The 18,769-nt window shown below is 44.9% G+C and overlaps 1 pseudogene; it reads left to right on the top strand.

Moving 5' to 3' along the window:
- The first annotated feature begins 9,146 nt into the window (after positions 1–9,146).
- LOC121536391 lies at positions 9,147–18,769 on the top strand (annotated as a pseudogene).

The raw sequence follows: 18,769 nt of genomic DNA on the forward strand, positions 1-18,769 counted from the left end.
CTGTGTCTGTCCAGAAACTGGCTGTGGATATGAAACAACTGGTCCCACTAATGGTGGCTGGTACAATTGCGTTGGACCTGGTTCGGTTGACGCTGTGGCAGTGATTGTTGATTTGGTGAACACTGATTCTGCATAACCAAAGCCTGTTTCTTCTCCTTCTTCTTATTCTCCACCAATTGTATTTGATTGAGTATTCTGAGAGTTTCTTGGTCCTGTTCTTTCTGGTTGTGTTCCTTTTTCCGGTACAGATCCACTTGATGGGCTATATGATCTGTATAGACACCTTTTGTCATGCTTCCAAGTCCAACCACCTCTGCCAGTTTGCTCCTTACTGGTGAGGGCAGCGCCATCTGCAGTTTAGCTCGCAAAATTGACTGCTCTATTTGACTCACATCTGGATCATTTCAGGTAATATTTCTCCACACTTGATGAACTCTTGACACATAGGCTCTCGGATTTTCTTGTTGTCCTAGTGGGTCAATCAGAATGTTGTCAGGATGCACATTTGTTGGAAACGTATCTTTTAGTGCTCTCCACAGCCGATTTCTACTTGCAGCTAACAACTCTGGATCATTCACTGCAGTCCCCACATATCGATAAAGTCCAGCTCTCTGAAAAATTTCTTCCATTCCTGGAATCCCAAGGAGATTAGCCAAAAGTATCTTAATGTCTCCTATGGCAGACTGTGTTCCCACCGTAATTTCTTCCAACTTAGAAATCCAAGGATATAGTCCATCTTGAAGAGTAGGCAGCTTCTCAAGTATATCTGACATATCGGTATTCTGCAAAGGCTTATACTCCAGGTTCTGTCCTCGAATTATCACTGGCATCATCTTCTTACTTGTGCTCCCTTCATCCTCTTGAACATGAAGCACCTTTAATCTCCAAATCTTCATCGCTGTCTCCATCTTCACTTTCATCAGAGATCAAATCTCTTGTATCCTTCTTCTTCCAACTTCCATCACCCCTTCTTTCCGCTCTAGCCAACCTCCGTCTGATCACAGGGTCATATCCACCCATGATCTCTTCTGAATCACTCTGATCATCATCATCATCTTCAAATTCCATCCTCCTGAACCTCACTCTACCCTTAGTTTCCAGACATGTCGTTTTCTTCTTACTTTTGGAGTTCGGATTCATCTTAATGGTCGTTTCTGCTTGTCCTCTCTCTATTATTCGTTCATCTTCATCTCTGATGCAATAATCACCCTCCTGAATGATCATTGGAAGCTGAGGATAGACGTCCTTAAACTCTACTTCTCCCTCGTAAGGTGGGGGCCTTTTTGCTGAATCCGTATGTGAGAAAGGTGTATTGACTTCTGCCATTAGTTTTTCTGTTATCTTCGCCTCTTTTGCCATTTTCTCTATATCTCTGTCTCTTTTATCTTTTGTATCTTTTATCAGTTTTTGTCCCTCATTTTCAAACAACTTAAGAACACCCAGCTCTCTGTCTCTTTTCTTTACGTTGTTCCCCTTTTTTCCCTTTCTTTTGATCTGCCATATATGTGGCCACAAGCACTTGCATTATTTTAATTACGTCTGGGTTAAGAGTCCCTTCCACTGGCCATGGTTGTTCAATGTCAGGCCAACGTTTATTCCATTTTCCAGATAACCTTGCAAAACCATTAACTTAGAGGAGTACTATTTTGTACTACATCAACAGGAGTAATTACTTTCGTAGTTTTGATGTCCTTTTTCCCCATTGTAACAACTCTTTTATATTCCTTTATTGTGAATTATTTATTTATTATTATTTATTTTAAACTAATTAATTTGTAAACCAAAAAATACTTTAAGCTATGTAGCTCATCTTTCCCTCCTATTTATTTATTTACTTTATTTATTTATGAATGTATTTATAAAAAAATATATATATGTTATTATTATTATTTTTAACCAAATTATTGATTAGTGGCAATCTTACCACATCCGATAAAGAAAAGTAAAGGAAACTAGTCAACTTCAGAGCAATCAAAAAAGACCTGCAATCCAGCAACACTTCAGCACCCACAAACCAATTGCTTGATAAGCACCCAATCACTTTAATTTTACAGAATAATCTCAGTGCTGGATTTCCAACACAACTCTAATCAAAACAACTCATGCACAAAAAAAAATCCAGGTCAGCACACGCTGTCGCGTGACGCACTGGTCAGCACCTCCTCTCTCTCTGTCTCCTCCTTCTCGTTTCTCACATCACAGAAGAATTAAAGAAACAGACAAGAATTTAGTGTTTTATGCACTCACTGGGTTATTTCAACCATACAATACCCTTTTAGACATACCTATGTTCACATTCGCGCTAAGAAATAAGCAAACAGCTTAACTCAGGAATATTATAAATAGCGCAATAATATTTTATTTTATTTATGTATTTTTATTTTTAATCCGTCAACATAACTCTTATTTATAAATTCAATGGATCTCAATCAAATAGTTTCATAATTAAGCAACAGCCACTTAAAAAACAGAATACTTTATTCGTGTGTACTCAAAGTCCCCCTCCTTCTTTTTCAGCTCTAAGTCTGCGTCTCCCAGCAGCTCAGTGCAGGCAGGGGAGTGGCATATTTGCTCTGTGTAACTCTAAACTCATAAAATCCCACGCATGCGCAGCTCATTTACTAGTGCGATTTCAAGGTGAGAGGAGCTCTCCCACAGTAACTTTTCTCTAAGTCAGACAGCAGACAGACCAGCTGTCCCTCCGTTCTTTCTAACACAGACAAACAGTAACACTGAACAGAACGCACAAACCAACACAAAACATAGAACACAAATCCTACTTCAAAGTTTCTTAACTTTACTATCTTCACTTATTCTAATCTGCAGATTTATAGTTATTTTCTTATCCATTACAAATACTCTCTATACAATCATAACGTCCTCCCGGGGGCTCATAGTTTTTTAACAATCATAACGTCCTCTCTGGGGCTCATAGATTTTAACAATCATAACGTCCTCCCGGGGGCTCATAGTTTTTAACAATCATAACGTCCTCTCTGGGGCTCATAGATTTTAACAATCATAACGTCCTCCCGGGGGCTCATAGTTTTTTAACAATGTTTTGAAAACGTTCTCTCAAATGGAGACTCATAAGGTTTTAACCGTAATTAACATATTGACTTACAAAAACTAAAACCCCTGTTCTCAACCAAAACATATATATGTACAGTGGGGGAAAAAAGTATTTAGTCAGCCACCAATTGTGCAAGTTCTCCCACTTAAAAAGATGAGAGAGGCCTGTAATTTTCATCATAGGTACACGTCAACTATGACAGACAAATTGAGGAAAAAAAATCCAGAAAATCACATTGTAGGATTTTTAATGAATTTATTTGCAAATTATGGTGGAAAATAAGTATTTGGTCACCTACAAACAAGCAAGATTTCTGGCTCTCACAGACCTGTAACTTCTTCTTTAAGAGGCTCCTCTGTCCTCCACTCGTTACCTGTATTAATGGCACCTGTTTGAACTTGTTATCAGTATAAAAGACACCTGTCCACAACCTCAAACAGTCACACTCCAAACTCCACTATGGCCAAGACCAAAGAGCTGTCAAAGGACACCAGAAACAAAATTGTAGACCTGCACCAGGCTGGGAAGACTGAATCTGCAATAGGTAAGCAGCTTGGTTTGAAGAAATCAACTGTGGGAGCAATTATTAGGAAATGGAAGACATACAAGACCACTGATAATCTCCCTCGATCTGGGGCTCCACGCAAGATCTCACCCCGTGGGGTCAAAATGATCACAAGAACGGTGAGCAAAAATCCCAGAACCACACGGGGGACCTAGTGAATGACCTGCAGAGAGCTGGGACCAAAGTAACAAAGCCTACCATCAGTAACACACTACGCCGCCAGGGACTCAAATCCTGCAGTGCCAGACATGTCCCCCTGCTTAAGCCAGTACATGTCCAGGCCCATCTGAAGTTTGCTAGAGTGCATTTGGATGATCCAGAAGAGGATTGGGAGAATGTCATATGGTCAGATGAAACCAAAATATAACTTTTTGGTAAAAACTCAACTCATCGTGTTTGGAGGACAAAGAATGCTGAGTTGCATCCAAAGAACACCATACCTACTGTGAAGCATGGGGGTGGAAACATCATGCTTTGGGGCTGTTTTTCTGCAAAGGGACCAGGACGACTGATCCGTGTATAGGAAAGAATGAATGGGGCCATGTATCATGAGATTTTGAGTGAAAACCTCCTTCCATCAGCAAGGGCATTGAAGATGAAACATTTTTACATTTACATTTTAGTCATTTAGCAGACGCTCTTATCCAGAGCGACTTACAGTTAGTGAATACATCTTTTTTTTTTCTTTTCTTTTTTATACTGCCCCCCGTGGGAATCAAACCCACAACCCTGGCGTTTTAAACGCCATGCTCTCAACTGAGCTACATCCCTGCCGGCCATTCCCTCCCCTACCCTGGACGACGCTGGGCCAATTGTGCGCCGCCCCATGGGACTCCCGGTCGCGGCCGGCTGCGACAGAGCCTGGAAATCGAACCAGGATCTCTAGTGGCACAGTTAGCACTGCGATGCAGTGCCTTAGACCACTGCGCCACTCAGGAGCTGAAACGTGGCTGGGTCTTTCAGCATGACAATGAACCCAAACACACCGCCCGGGCAACGAAGGAGTGGCTTCGTAAGAAGCATTTCAAGGTATTTATGCTGCAGTAGTTTATGTGTCGGGGGGCTGGGGTTAGTTGGTTATACCTGGAGTACTTCTCCTGTCTTATCCAGTGTCCTGTGTGAATTTAAGTATGCTCTCTCTAATTCTCTCGTTCTCTCTTTCTCTCTGAGAACCTGAGCCCTAGGACCATACGTCAGGACTACCGGGCATGATGACACCTTGCTGTCCCCAGTCCGCCTGGCCTTGCTGCTATTCCAGTTTCAACTGTTCTGCCTGCGGCTACGAAACCCCTACCTGTCCCAGACCTGCTGTTTTCAACTCTTTAATGATCGGCTATGAAAAGCCAACTGAGAGACCTGAGCCCTAGGACCATACGTCGGGACTACCGGCCGTGGTGACTCCTTGCTGTCCCCAGTCCGCCTGGCCTTGCTGCTATTCCAGTTTCAACTGTTCTGCCTGCGGTTATGGAACCCCTACCTGTCCCAGACCTGCTGTTTTCAACTCTTAATGATCGGCTATGAAAAGCCAACTGAGATTTATTCCTGATTATTATTTGACCATGCTTGTCACTTATGAACATTTTTGAACATCTTGGCATGGTTCTGTTATAATCTCCACCCGGCACAGCCAGAAGAGGACTGGCCACCCCTCATAGCCTGGTTCCTCTCTAGGTTTCTTCCTAGGCTTTCGCCTTTCTAGGGAGTTTTTCCTAGCCACTGTGCTTCTACACCTGCATTACTAGCTGTTTGGGGTTTTAGGCTGGGTTTCTGTACAGCACTTCGAGATATTATCTGATGTAAGAAGGGCTATATAAAATAAAATTGATTGATTGATTGAAGGTCCTGGAGTGGCCTAGCCAGTCTCCAGATCTCAACCCCATAGAAAATCTTTGGAGGGAGTTGAAAGTTCGTGTTGCCCAGCGACAGCCCCAAAACATCACTGCTCTAGAGGAGATCTGCATGGAGGAATGGGCCAAAATACCAGCAACAGTGTGTGAAAACCTTGTGAAGACTTACAGAAAACGTTTGACCTGTATCATTGCCAACAAAGGGTATATAACAAAGTATTGAGAAACTTTTGTTATTGACCAAATACTTATTTTCCACCATAATTTGCAAATAAATTCATTAAAAATCCTACAATGTGATTTTCTGGATTTTTTTTCTCATTTTGTCTGTCATAGTTGACGTGTATCTATGATGAAAATTACAGGCCTCTCTCATCTTTTTAAGTGGAAGAACTTGCACAATTGGTGGCTGACTAAATACTTTTTTCCCCCACTGTATATATCTCTAACATAAATCTTATCATAGCATGAGTCGACACACAGCTGAAACACAACAGAGACCTCTTTAATTTTGCGCAAACACACACACTCTCTTTCCCTCGCACACACATGAAAAGAATGCATCCATTCATACGGTCCTTAAAAGCATGCTTACGTCGCTCCTATTTCCTTTATATTCCTTCCTAAATGTATGCTACCTTGAGTTGCAGATATTGAATGAGAGGCTACTTTGGACATATACTTCGTCAACTATATACCGAGAGGTAACATACAATTGAATGTGTATTCTACAATCTCACAGTTCCTTGAACTGACCTGAAAATTCACCTAGTGACTCTCCAGGATTTATGGCCCATCTTAATGATCGCCTCGTTTGAGGGCTTCCGTAGATCAGCGACGTCCTAACAGTATACATTTTTCCTTAGTTCCTTGTCCTATTCCTTATTTCTATTCCTTTTCCCTTAAATTTTATTCAAGCCAAATATCCCTGGGCCCAGCGTTATCAATTCCTATAGACACTTTTATCCTGTATTATATTCTCACTCCCCCCTTTAGAAATTTAGAATGGATTCTCATCCCACAGCAAATAACAGCAAGGCGCACACACAAGTTCTAAACGGTGCATCCCCCAACGCACACACAGTCACACGAACTGACCAGCGCCCAAAGTTGTGAAAAAGCTCACCTTATCTGCCGGCCTCTTGAGCGGGAGTCATTTCGCAGCCCATGATGGAACGTTGAAACAGACGCAACACGTCCCAAAATCCTTGTCGCCAATTTTCTGTGGTGGCCGAACAACGATGCTGATATGCTGTGTTGACAAGGAATTCGCTGACACTGTACTTTGATTATAAAGGTTTATTATATCAAAAGATTTCAGCGTCAATTTACAGATTTCTGCAGAATCTGGAGAACAACTAACCCAATCTCAAATATGATTATTCTCCCCGTCCTTTGTTGAAAACCTGGTATATATCCTTTGTAACATAAGATGGGTGTTTTGAATAGACCAATCCCTGGCTTCCACATATCCAAGTCTCCTCTGTTTCAGGGGGCCCTTATAGTAATGCTTTCCAGATGTTTCAGCAAGGCAGAGTAAAGTTCATCTAACACACCATTTGCAAACGTCAGCCAAAATTATAAACTGTTCAGATATTACAATATTCTTTAAAAAATAATTCAATTTGGATTTCTGTGCATGTTATGCCAAAATTAGCTAGACTTCTGTCTAGTGTTTAGGCCAGACTGCGCTCTAGGGACCTTTGCCCTATTTATATCATAGGAAAGTGACCGCCTCTGCAGCTCTGAATTCGATTGGTCTTGCTGAATGTTGACACGTCACATCATTTGTTGTCTCTCACTTCCAGACACACGAACATCAACAGAAGGAGGGAGCTGCTGGAGAAGGAGAAGGAGGAGGAGGAGTTGGTGGTGGTGGTCAGGCGGCGGAGAAGGGGGTTTCAGTGACCGGGAGACTAGCTTCCTATCTGTCCACCAGTAATAACACCAAACTAATGCATCTCATACACATAGGTAGGCTTGGTGGTGTTACTCTTTTAAAAATACTTTTAAAAAAGTATCTATTTTGTTTTCCTCCCCGGAAAAGTTGCCATTATTGACTATGGAGTGCTCTTGTAGGTCTGTGAATGCACTTTGTTGTCAGCTGAGTCACAATCTCGCTTTTGCACTTGCTGAATGTGCATTTCCTAAAGGTACCTAGCTACAACTAAAGTGTTTTGTTGGTTTGCTTGCTTGTTTGCTATCTAACTTTGCTAATGTTATCTAGCCAGGTCAACTGAGTAACTTACTGTGGCACTGTGTGAAATCACTGTATAGTTAGATGGCTGAAGCTAATCAGCTAAAGTAATTTAGCTAACTTGCTCCACTAACTAGCTAGCTAATAATGTCAACAATAGACTCAAGAAAATGTGAATGCATTTTCAGTTGAATACTTACTTTAATTACTGTCTTTTCTGATACTCAACTGGCTAGTTGAGTGTTTTGCTTGTGTAGTGTCAACATTATTTACTGTCTTAATCTTTTTCTATTGACATGTGGTGTGGTAATTTTGAGAGGGGAGATCAAGGGTTTGGAATCGATCCTAAAGCAAAGCTCTCACTGAGCAACTATGCCTAGCCTAGCCGCCTGCTTTAAAACAGTATCAAGGTTTTTTTTAACCACAGGTAAGGTCAGTGTTTCACAATCCGTTCCTCGGGTTGCACGTATTTGTTCCAGCCCAACACAAACCCACCTGATTCAAATAGGGCTTGGTGACTAGTTGGGTTTGTGCTGGGTTAGAACGAAAATGTGAAACCCTGTGGTCCGTGGGGAGCAGATCAAACTAAAGCTTCAAGCAGTGTTGCCGGGATTCAGCAGTGTGCCCACTGTGCCACTATCAACTCAATATTAGGAAGGTGTCCTTAATGTTTTGTACCCTCAGTGTATAGTTTAGCAATAAGGCATGAGGGAGTGTGGTATATGACCAATATACCACGTCTAAGGGCTGTTCTTAAGCACGACGCAACACAGAGGTATATTGGTCATATATAACAAACCCAGAGGTGCCTTATTGCTATTATACACTGGTTACCAATGTAATTAGAGTAGTAAAAATAAATGTTTTGTAATACCAGTGGTATATGGTCTGATGTACCACGGCTGTCAGCCAATCAGCATTCAGAGTTCGAACCACCCAGTTTATAATAATTATTAATAATCAACGGCAACAAATACAATAGGGTTTCATCAGTTTCGCTGCTGAACCCCTAATTCTAATCTGAAAACACTTGGATAATAGGCCAGGAAAATGTTCTGCTCTGTCTGTACTACTGCATGTTCTGGAATTATCCAACTCAAAACACCAATGGGAATGAAAGGTGGCCTGAGGTTACAGCTGCTCTAAATTGAGAGCCTGCGCTATATGTGTGTGTGTGTGTGTTCTCTGATGGCTGTGTGTGCCCACTTGTGCTCTGATTGCGAAAGTGTGGGTTTGGTATCTGACTTTGAGTTGTGTGTTCTCTGGTGGTTGTGTCAACTCTATCCTGTATCTGTATGTGTGTGTGTGTGTGATCTCTCCGTCTCTTGTCTAATATCCAGTGTGAAAAGCAGGGGCAGCATCTGTAGCATCACCCGACAAGATCCCTGCCCTGCTCCTCCCTCTAGCCCCTCCCCCAGCCAGGGACACACCCCTCCACCGTCACCACGGAGACCGAGGTGCACCATGGTGGACGTGACAAAATGACCACTGTTCATCCTGATGGGGGGGCAGAAGCTCTCGTCCATACGGCAGGCCTGTGCGTTTGGAACGTCTGCCAACGAGGGCATCTATACTGAACAAAAATATAAACGCAACATGCAACAATTTCAAAGATTTTACTGAGTTACAGTTCATAGAAGGAAATCAGTCAATTTAAATAAATTCATTAGGCCCTAATCTGGATTTCACATGACTGGGCAGGGGCGCAGCCATAGGTGGGCCTGGGAGGGCATAGGTCCACCCACTTGGGAGCCAGACCCAGCCAATCAGAATGAGTTTTTCCCCTCAAAAGGACAATCCCTCAGGTGAAGAAGACAGATGTGGAGGTCCTGTGTTGGCGTGGTTAAATGTGGTCTGCGGTTGGATGTACTGCCAAAGTCTCTAAAATGACGTTGGAGGCGGCTTATGGTAGCAAAATGAACTGGCAACAGTTCTGGTGGACATTCCTGCAGTCAGCATGCCAATTGCACGCTCCCTCAAAACTTGAGACATCTGTGGCATTGAGTTGTGTGACAAAACTGCACATTTTAGAGTGGTCTTTTATTGTCTCCAGCACAAGGTGCACCTGTGTAATGATCATGCTGTTTAATCAGCTTCTTTATATGCCACACCTGTCAGGTGGATGGATTATCTTGACAAAGGAGAAATGCTCACTAACAGGGATGTAAACAAATTTGTGCACAAAATTTGAGAGAAATAATATTTTGGGATCTTTTATTTCAGCTCATAGGACCAACACTTGTTGCGTTTTATATTTTTGTTCAGTATACATCACCCATGATGACCATGTGAGTAATCAGATGATTGGAGTAGTCACTGTGTGTGTGTGTTTTACCCTAGACCTCTCTTCTGGAATGCACACACACATGCACTCTGCAATGTACATGCTGACTGGTGTCTGTGCTTGTTTCAAACATCAGTGACCCATCTCACTCACTCACTCTCATCTGGCAGGTGTATGTGTTTGGTCTGAACTGCAGTAACTGTCTGGGATTAGGGGACAGCCAGAGCACCATCCTACCTAAGAAGCTGGACTTCACTTTCCTCCCACTCACGATCAGCCTCAGTCCTGGCCACTGAGGGTACTGCAGCGCATAGTTAACAGGGCCACAATGTTCAAGAGGATGTCACAGAATGTTGGACATGGAAATGTCTTCAATATAGCTGACATGATTCCTTATGCCCTTTGGTAGACGTCTGTTCTAAGTGTTTCTACCACTAGTTTGGGTTTCTGACTCACTGTTTCCCCCATTGTGTGTCTGAGGCCAAGCTGTTTGCCTGGGGCTACAATGGCTACAGCTAGCTGGGGAACGGGCCCACCAACCAGGGGGTGTGTCCAGTGCTGGTGTCTGCCAACCTGCTCAACAAGAGGGTGATGGAGGTGGCCTGAGGTTCACATCACTCATTGGCCCTGACTGACACTGGAGAGGTGAGGGATGGAGGGGCGAGGCGAGAGAGTGGGAGATAGGTGGCTTGGGACTCCTCATTCCAGGATCCGTTTTTTATGCTGGAGAGATGAAAAGATAGAGAGAAGGATGGATGGAGAGGTCCTGAGTGGCGCAGCGGTCTAAGGTGCCACTACAGCCTGGGGTTTGGCCAGGGGGCTTTCCGTGGCTCATCGCGCTCTAGCGACTCCTTGTGGCGGGCCAGGTGCCTGAAAGCTGACTTCGGTCGTCAGTCGAACAGTGTTTCCTCCGACACATTGGTGCGGCTGACTTCCGGGTTAAGCGTGCAGTGTGTTAAGAAGTAGGGGCTAGGCAGGTCATGTTTCGGAGGATGCATGTCTCGACCTTCGCCTCTCCCGAGCCCATTGAGGAGTTACAGGGATGAGACAAGGTTGTAACTGGGAAGAAAATGGGGTAAACATTTTTTAAATAAGATGGATGGAGAGAGGCAGGGTGAAAGATGGAATCTACATTACATTATTTCTCCATGGAGAACTGCTTATATTCTAAATAGCACTTGTGTCTGTCACAACATTCCACAGACCATGGGTTGAGATTGAGAAACACTGCAGTCTAAACCCCCTACCATTGTGCCCTGGTCTAAACCCACTTACTGTGAACCTATAACCCTAAGCTCTGATATAAAGGTATATTGTTAACATCTATTGAGTCAGATTTATGTCACAGTGATCCAGTGACTGTGACACCATTCTAGAATGAACCTGTTGTATTATCAGGTTATTGCTGTTAGATCTGTGATGTTGTTTACTGTATTATTAAACCTGAAGAACATCAAGTTACTCAGTTGAATGTAACTCTCTGGCCCTCCTGTATGCGTGGGGCTACAATAACTGCCAGGTGGGGTCAGGGTTCACAGCCAACCAGCCCACCCCCAGGAGAGTGTCCAACTGTCTGCAGAACAAGGTGGCTGTTAGCATTACCTGCGGTCAAACCTCCTCTGGCTGTGGTTGAGAATGGATGAGTGAGAGGGCCCACAGTTTGAACGTGGGTTTGATGTTAAATATGTTCAGTATTTGTATTCAATCCGCCTGTGTGTGTGTGTTTCTCTCAGATGTACGGCTGGGCAACAACGGGAATCAGCTGACACCTTGTTGCCTGGTGGGCCTGCAGGGTCTCTGTGTGCAACAGGTGAGTACACACACATACACTACCTCCTCTAACATTCACCCCACTCCTCCCCTCCAGATAGCGTCTGGCTATGCCCACTCCGTGGCCCTAACAGACGAGGGGCTGCTGTATGCCTGGGGGGCTAATACCTATAGCCAGCTGGCCACAGGACACGAGCAACCAGATTCAGATCATGGCTGAGAAGGAGAGGTGAGAGAAGTCTCTGCATACAGTGCATTCGGAAAGTTTTCAGACCCCTTGACCTTTTCCACATTTTGTTACGTTACAGCCTTATTTTAAAATTGATGAAATAGTTTTTTTCCCTAATCAATCTACACACAATACCCCATAACGACAAAGCAAAAACAGGTTTTTAGAATTCTTTGCAAATGTATATTTAAAAAACACCCTGAAATATAACATTTATGTAAGTATTCATACCCTTTACTCAGTACTTTGTTGAAGCACCTTTGGCAGCAATTACAGCCTAGAGTTTTCTTGGGTATTCAGGCCAAAGAGTTCAGTCTTGGTTTCATCAGACCAGAGATTCTTGTTTCTCGTGGTCTGAGATTCTTTAGGTGCCTTTTGGCAAACTCCAAGCGGGCTGTCATGTGCCTTTTACTGAGGAGTGGCTTCCGTCTGGCCACTCTACCATAAAGGCCTGATTGGTGGAGTGCTGCAGAGATGTTTGTCCTTCTGGAAGGTTCTCCCATCTCCACAGAGGAACTCTGGAGCTCTGTTAGAGTGACCATTGGGTTCTTGGTCACCTCCCTGACCAAGGCCCTTCTCCCCCGATTGCTCAGTTTGGCCGGGCGGCCAGCTCTAGGAAGAATCTTGGTGGTTCCAAACTTCTTCCATTTAAGAATGATGGAGGCCACTGTGTTCTTGGGGTTGTTCAATGCTGCAGACATTTTTTGGTACCCTTCCCCAGATCTGTGCCTCGACACAATCCTGTCTCGGAGTTCTACGGACATTTTTTCGACCTCATGGCTTGGTTTTTGCTCTGACACGCACTGTCAACTGTGGGACATTATATAGACAGGTGTGTGCCTTTCCAAATCATGTCCAATCAATTGAATTTACCACAGGTGGACTCCAATCAAGTTGTAAAAACATCTCAAGGATGATCAATGGAAACAGGATGCACCTGAGCTCAATTTCGAGTCTCATAGCAAAGGGTCTGAATACTTATGTAAATAAGGTATTTCTGTTTTTTATTTTGTATACATTTGTAAAAAATTATAAAAACCTGTTTTCGCTTTGTCATTATGGGGTATTGTGTGTAGATTGATGAGGAAAAAAAGTATTTAATAATATGGCTGTAACGTAACAAAATGTGGAAAAGGTTGAGGGGTCTGAATACATTCCTAATGCACTGTATACCCACAGGGACACACATAGTACACATTATGGCTGAGAAAGAGATGAGGCAGTCGGGGAATAGACACACACACACTGACTTCCTCCCTCCTATCCCATCCAGTTGCAGCGTGCCACTCCACACCCACCTCAGCAGCTAAGACCCATAGTGGCCAGGTGTACATGTGGGGCCATCGTGGTGCTCTTCCTCACACACTTCTCCTGCACTGATGACTTCTTCGCCTGCTTCACCACGCCCTCCGTCATGTGGAGGCTCGTCTCCATGGGTAACCGTGTGTGTCCTCGCTTGTTGGCAGAGCATTGTGTGTGTCCTCTCCTGTTGACAGAGCATTGTGTGTGTTTTCTACTTCCTGACGGTGGCCCAGTCTCAAAATGAGGAGTTTGACAGCCCAGAGACGGCCGACCTCAAGTTCAGCGTGGACGGCAAACAAGCAGGTGATAGAGATCGACCAGTTCTCCTACCCCGTCTATCGCTCCTTCCTGGAGTTCCTCTACACCAGGGCTCTCCAACCTTTTTCTAGCATGAGAGCTACTTTTAAAAAATGTCATGAGCTACACATTTTTATTCTAGCTTTCAAATAGCACTTTCTTCTCTTCTCCTCGCCCCTGCAACTCTTCCCGGGACATTAGTGTACAAGAGAAAGTAGTGCACAATGTTATCTGTCAATATACCTGGTAAAATAATGGTTAATAAACAACTAAGGGGGCCTCCCGAGTGGCACAGCAGTCTAAGGCACTGCATCGCAGTGTTGCGACGTCACTACAGCCTGGGGTTCGATCAGCTGTGTCACAACTGGCCGAGACTGGGAGTCCCATAGGGTGGCACACAATTGGCCCATCGTCGTCCAGTTTAGGGAAGGGTTTGGTCAGAGGGGCTTTACTTGGCTCATCTCGCTCTAGCGACTCCTTGTGGCGGGCTGGGCACCTGCAGGCTGACTTCGGTCGTCAGTTGAACAGTGTTTCCTCCGACACATTGGTGCAGCTGGCTTCCAGGTTAAGCGAACGGGTGTTAAGAAGCGCAGCTTGGCGGGTCATATTTCGGAGGACGTATGACTCAACCTTTATGTTTGTTTTTCTCAAAATGAGGCAAATACTGGTCCCACCAGGTACTGACTGGTTTTCTGATCCATGCCCGTAACTTTTTTTAAAAGGTATACAGTGAGGGGGAAAAAGTATTTGATCCCCTGCTGATTTTGTACGTTTGCCCACTGACAAAGACATGATCAGTCTATAATTTTAATGGTAGGTTTATTTGAACAGTGAGAGACAGAATAACAACAAAAAAATCCAGTAAAACACATGTCAAAAATGTTATCAATTTATTTGCATTTTAATGAGGGAAATAAGTATTTGAACCCCTGTCAATCAGAAAGCTTTCTGGCTCCCAGGTAACGAGCTGAGATTAGGAGCACACTCTTAAAGGGAGTATCTGTATAAAAGACACCTGTCCACAGAAGCAATCAATCAATCAGATTCCAAACTCTCCACCATGGCCAAGACCAAAGAGCTCTCCAAGGATGTAAATGTAAGGATGTCAGGGACAAGATTGTAGACCTACACAAGGCTGGAATGGGCTACAAGACCATCGTCAAGCAGCTTAGTGAGAAGGTGACAACAAGTTGGTGCGATTATTCGCAAATGTTAGAAACACAAAAGAACTGTCAATCTCCCTCAGCCTGGGGCTCCATGCAAGATCTCACCTCGTGGAGTTGCAATGATCATGAGAACGGTGAGGAATCAGCCCAGAACTACATGGGAGGATCTTGTCAATGATCTCAAGGCAGCTGGGACCATAGTCACCAAGAAAACAATTGGTAACACACTACGCCGTGAAGGACTGAAATCCTGCAGCGCCCGCAAGGTCCCCCTGCTCAAGAAAGCACATATACAGGCCCGTCTGAAGTTTGCCAATGAACATCTGAATGATTCAGAGGAGAACTGGGTGTAAGAGTTGTGGTCAGATGAGACCAAAATCGTGCTCTTTGGCATCAACTCAACTCGCCGTGTTTGGAGGAGGAGGAATGCTGCCTATGACCCCAAGAACACCATCCCCACTGTCAAACATGGAGGTGGAAACATTATGCTTTGGGGGTGTTTTTCTGCTAAAGGGACAGGACAAGGGGGAGGGGGGAGGGGGATTCAGCAGGGAGGAGAAGGTGGCAAAGAGCTTCCTAGGGTTAGAGGCAGATGCTTGGAATTTAGAGTTGTACAGAAACAGATGAAGAAAATGTAGAGAGGAGGGAGTGAAAAGATGCCAGGTCCGCAGGGAGTCTAGTTTTCCTCCATTTCCGCTCGGCTGCCCGGAGCCCTGTTCTATGAGCTCGCAATGAGTCGTCAAGCCACGGAGCAGGAGGGGAGGACCGAGCCGGCCGGGAGGATAGGGGACATGGAGAGTCAAAGGATGCAGAAAGGGAGGAGAGGAGGATTGAGGAGGCAGAATCAGGAGATTGGAGGGAGAAGGATTGAGCAGAGGGATGAGAGGATGGAAGAGGAGAGAGTAGCGGGAGAGAGAGAGCGAAGGTTGCGACGGCGCATTACCATCTGAGTAGGGGCAGAGAGTAGTGTTGGAGGAGAGCGAGAGAGAAAAATATACAAAGTAGTGGTCGGAGACATGGAGGGGAGTTGCATTGAGATTAGTAGAAGAACAGCATCTAGTAAAGATGAGGTCAAGCGTATTGCCTGCCTTGTGAGTAGGGGGGGACGGTGAGAGGGTGAGGTCAAAAGAGGAGAGGAGTGGAAAGAAGGAGGCAGAGAGAAATGAGTCAAAGGTAGACGTAGGGAGGTTGAAGTCACCCAGAACTGTGAGGGGTGAGCCATCCTCAGGAAAGGAACTTATCAAGGCGTCAAGCTCATTGATGAACTCTCCAAGGGAACCTGGAGGGCGATAAATGACAAGGATGTTAAGCTTGAATGGGCTAGTGACTGTGACAGCATGGAATTCAAATGAGGAGATAGACAGATGGGTCAGGGGAAAAAGAGAGAATGTCCACTTGGGAGAGATGAGGATTCCTGTGCCACCACCCCGCTGACCAGATGCTCTCGGGTATGCGAGAACACATGGTCAGACGTGGAGAGAGCAGTAGGAGTAGCAGTGTTTTCAGTGGTAATCCATGTTTCCGTCAGCGCCAAGAAGTCGAGGGACTGGAGGGTAGCATAGGCTGAGATGAACTCTGCCTTGTTGGCCGCAGAACGGCAGTTCCAGAGGCTGCCGGAGACCTGGAACTCCACGTGGGTCGTGCGTGCAGGGACCACCAGGTTAGAGAGGCAGCAGCCACGCGGTGTGAGGCGTTTGTATAGCCTGTGCGGAGAGGAGAGAACAGGGATAGACAGAGGCATAGTTGACAGGCTACAGAAAATGGCTACAATAATGCAAAGGAGATCGGAATGAAATGAACAAAACATCTGGGAAAGCGAGAGAGCGGGGCCTCCCTCACTTACGTTTCACTGAAACACCCAAATATAACTCTCCCAACTTCCACCTCAGAAACTATAATTGTTGTAAACTACAGCGGTTCAATGTTTTCTAGGAATAGACTAACTTAGTTTATTCAGCTAGCTAACTTGGTACAGTATTCTTCCGTGAAAACCGTCCAGGGCACCTAGTCATATGACGCCACAGCCAATCAAAAGAAGAAGGATAGTATTATCAGGAGATTTTATGTTGCATAAGTCACGTCAAACTTCCCCAACAAGTAGCACTTACTGAATTATGTAGACAAGTCAATGCTAGTGTTAGGTTACCAATTGTGACAGGTTTGGTAGGGAAAAGGCCACAGTTGGAGATCTCTGGTAAAGACTACTTACTGGTTTGGTAGAGAACAAGCCACAGTCGTAGAGCTCTGGAAAAGACTGCTTACTGCTTACTCCTTGAATCCTATCTTTACTGGATCCCCTTTATTGAGTTGGCAGTCCTCCAAGGAGTCCGACTAAAGTGATTTTCTATCATGGGACGTGCTCATTTTAAATATTCTTGGACACCAACTGATAGCTGTGCCGTTTGCGGCCAAGCTCCTTCCACACCTATTGATGAGTCGTATTCCACATTGTCAGTGGTTTGGTAGAGAACAGGCCACAGTCGTAGAGCTCTGGTAAAGACTGCTTACTGCTTACTCCTTGAATCCTATCTTTACTGGAACCCCTTTATTGAGTTGGCAGTCCTCCAAGGAGTCCGACTTAAGCCAATAGTGGCTAACCAGGGGTGGGATAATGTCGATGTTGAATTGATTAGATAGTATCTGGGAGCTTGCGGTGTCTGATACTAGTGAGATTTGTTTATGACAGTTTGTAGTGGAACACGTGTACTTTCAGAATTGTTTGGTGAGCTACTCCCTCATAGGAGGGCTGCGACCTGTTGGAAACCCCTGCTCTACACAGACAATATAGACCTGCCCTGAGAGGACACTATTGGTCAGCCCCACACACAGCCACCAAGCCTTACTGACAAGGGAATTGATGAATAGGGAAGGGTTTAAGACTCAGTGAGAGCTTGACTGCTACCAGTCAATCTTATATATTGTGGTATAACTCCTCTATAGACCAAGGGTCATTGAGTTATAAAGGTCCCTTGTAAAGGTCCAGAAACATGCAATACATACACATAACCAAGCAAACATCCCAAGTCAACAGTGATCCAGACTGTCTATCTTGTATCGTTGTGTTAGGTCTGCTGGACCTGGCCACGACCTACTGTGAGAACCAGACTGTCTATCCTGTAACGTTGTGTTAGGTCTGCTGGACCTGGCCACGACCTACTGTGAGAACCAGACTGTCTATCCTGTATCGTTGTGTTAGGTCTGCTGGACCTGGCCACGACCTACTGTGAGAACCAGACTGTCTATCCTTTATCATTGTGTTAGGTCTGCTGGACCTGGCCACGTCCTACTGTGAGAACCAGACTGTCTATCCTGTATCGTTGTGTTAGGTCTGCTGGACCTGGCCACGACCTACTGTGAGAACCAGACTGTCTATCCTGTATCGTTGTGTTAGGTCTGCTGGACCTGGCCACGTCCTACTGTGAGAACCGCCTGAAGTGTCTGTGTCAGTGTCAGCACATCAAGAGAGGCTCGCTGTGTGCTACGACGCAGAGGTCAGTCCCACCCCTACACCTCACACCTAGCAACAGTAACCCTTCACTAACCCAACAGTAACCCTAGTAACCCTTCACCCAATCTGCATTAACATATCTCACCCTGTACCTGTGGTTAGGAGCAACTTCTACCAAGCATCCTCCAGGGTTGTGTTCATTAGGGCAACTTCTACCAAGCCTACTCTAGGGTCGTGTTCATTAGGGCACACCGTAGCAAAGAAAGACAAATGTTTGTCATTGGACAGGTTTAATTAGTACCTCCCAGTTTCAGGCCGTTTTCTTCAGTTTCGTGCCTACTGAACACGACCCAGGAGGGTTAGGGTCAGTTGAGTGCTAGTTTAATTCCTGTTGCGGTGTGATGGTTGGAGTGCTAACTTCCTATTTCCTGTTTAACCCTGTCGTGTCTCTAGGACCTGGAGGAGTTCTGCTTTAAGTTCTGTGTAAACCACCTGACGGAGGTGACCCAGACTGCAGCCTTCTGGCAGATACAAGGCAACCTGCTCAAAGAGTTCATCTGCCGAGCCAGCCGCTGTGGAACCTTGAACTGA

This window comes from Coregonus clupeaformis, chromosome 23 (assembly GCF_020615455.1).
Source record: "Coregonus clupeaformis isolate EN_2021a chromosome 23, ASM2061545v1, whole genome shotgun sequence".
Classification (NCBI taxonomy): domain Eukaryota; kingdom Metazoa; phylum Chordata; class Actinopteri; order Salmoniformes; family Salmonidae; genus Coregonus; species Coregonus clupeaformis.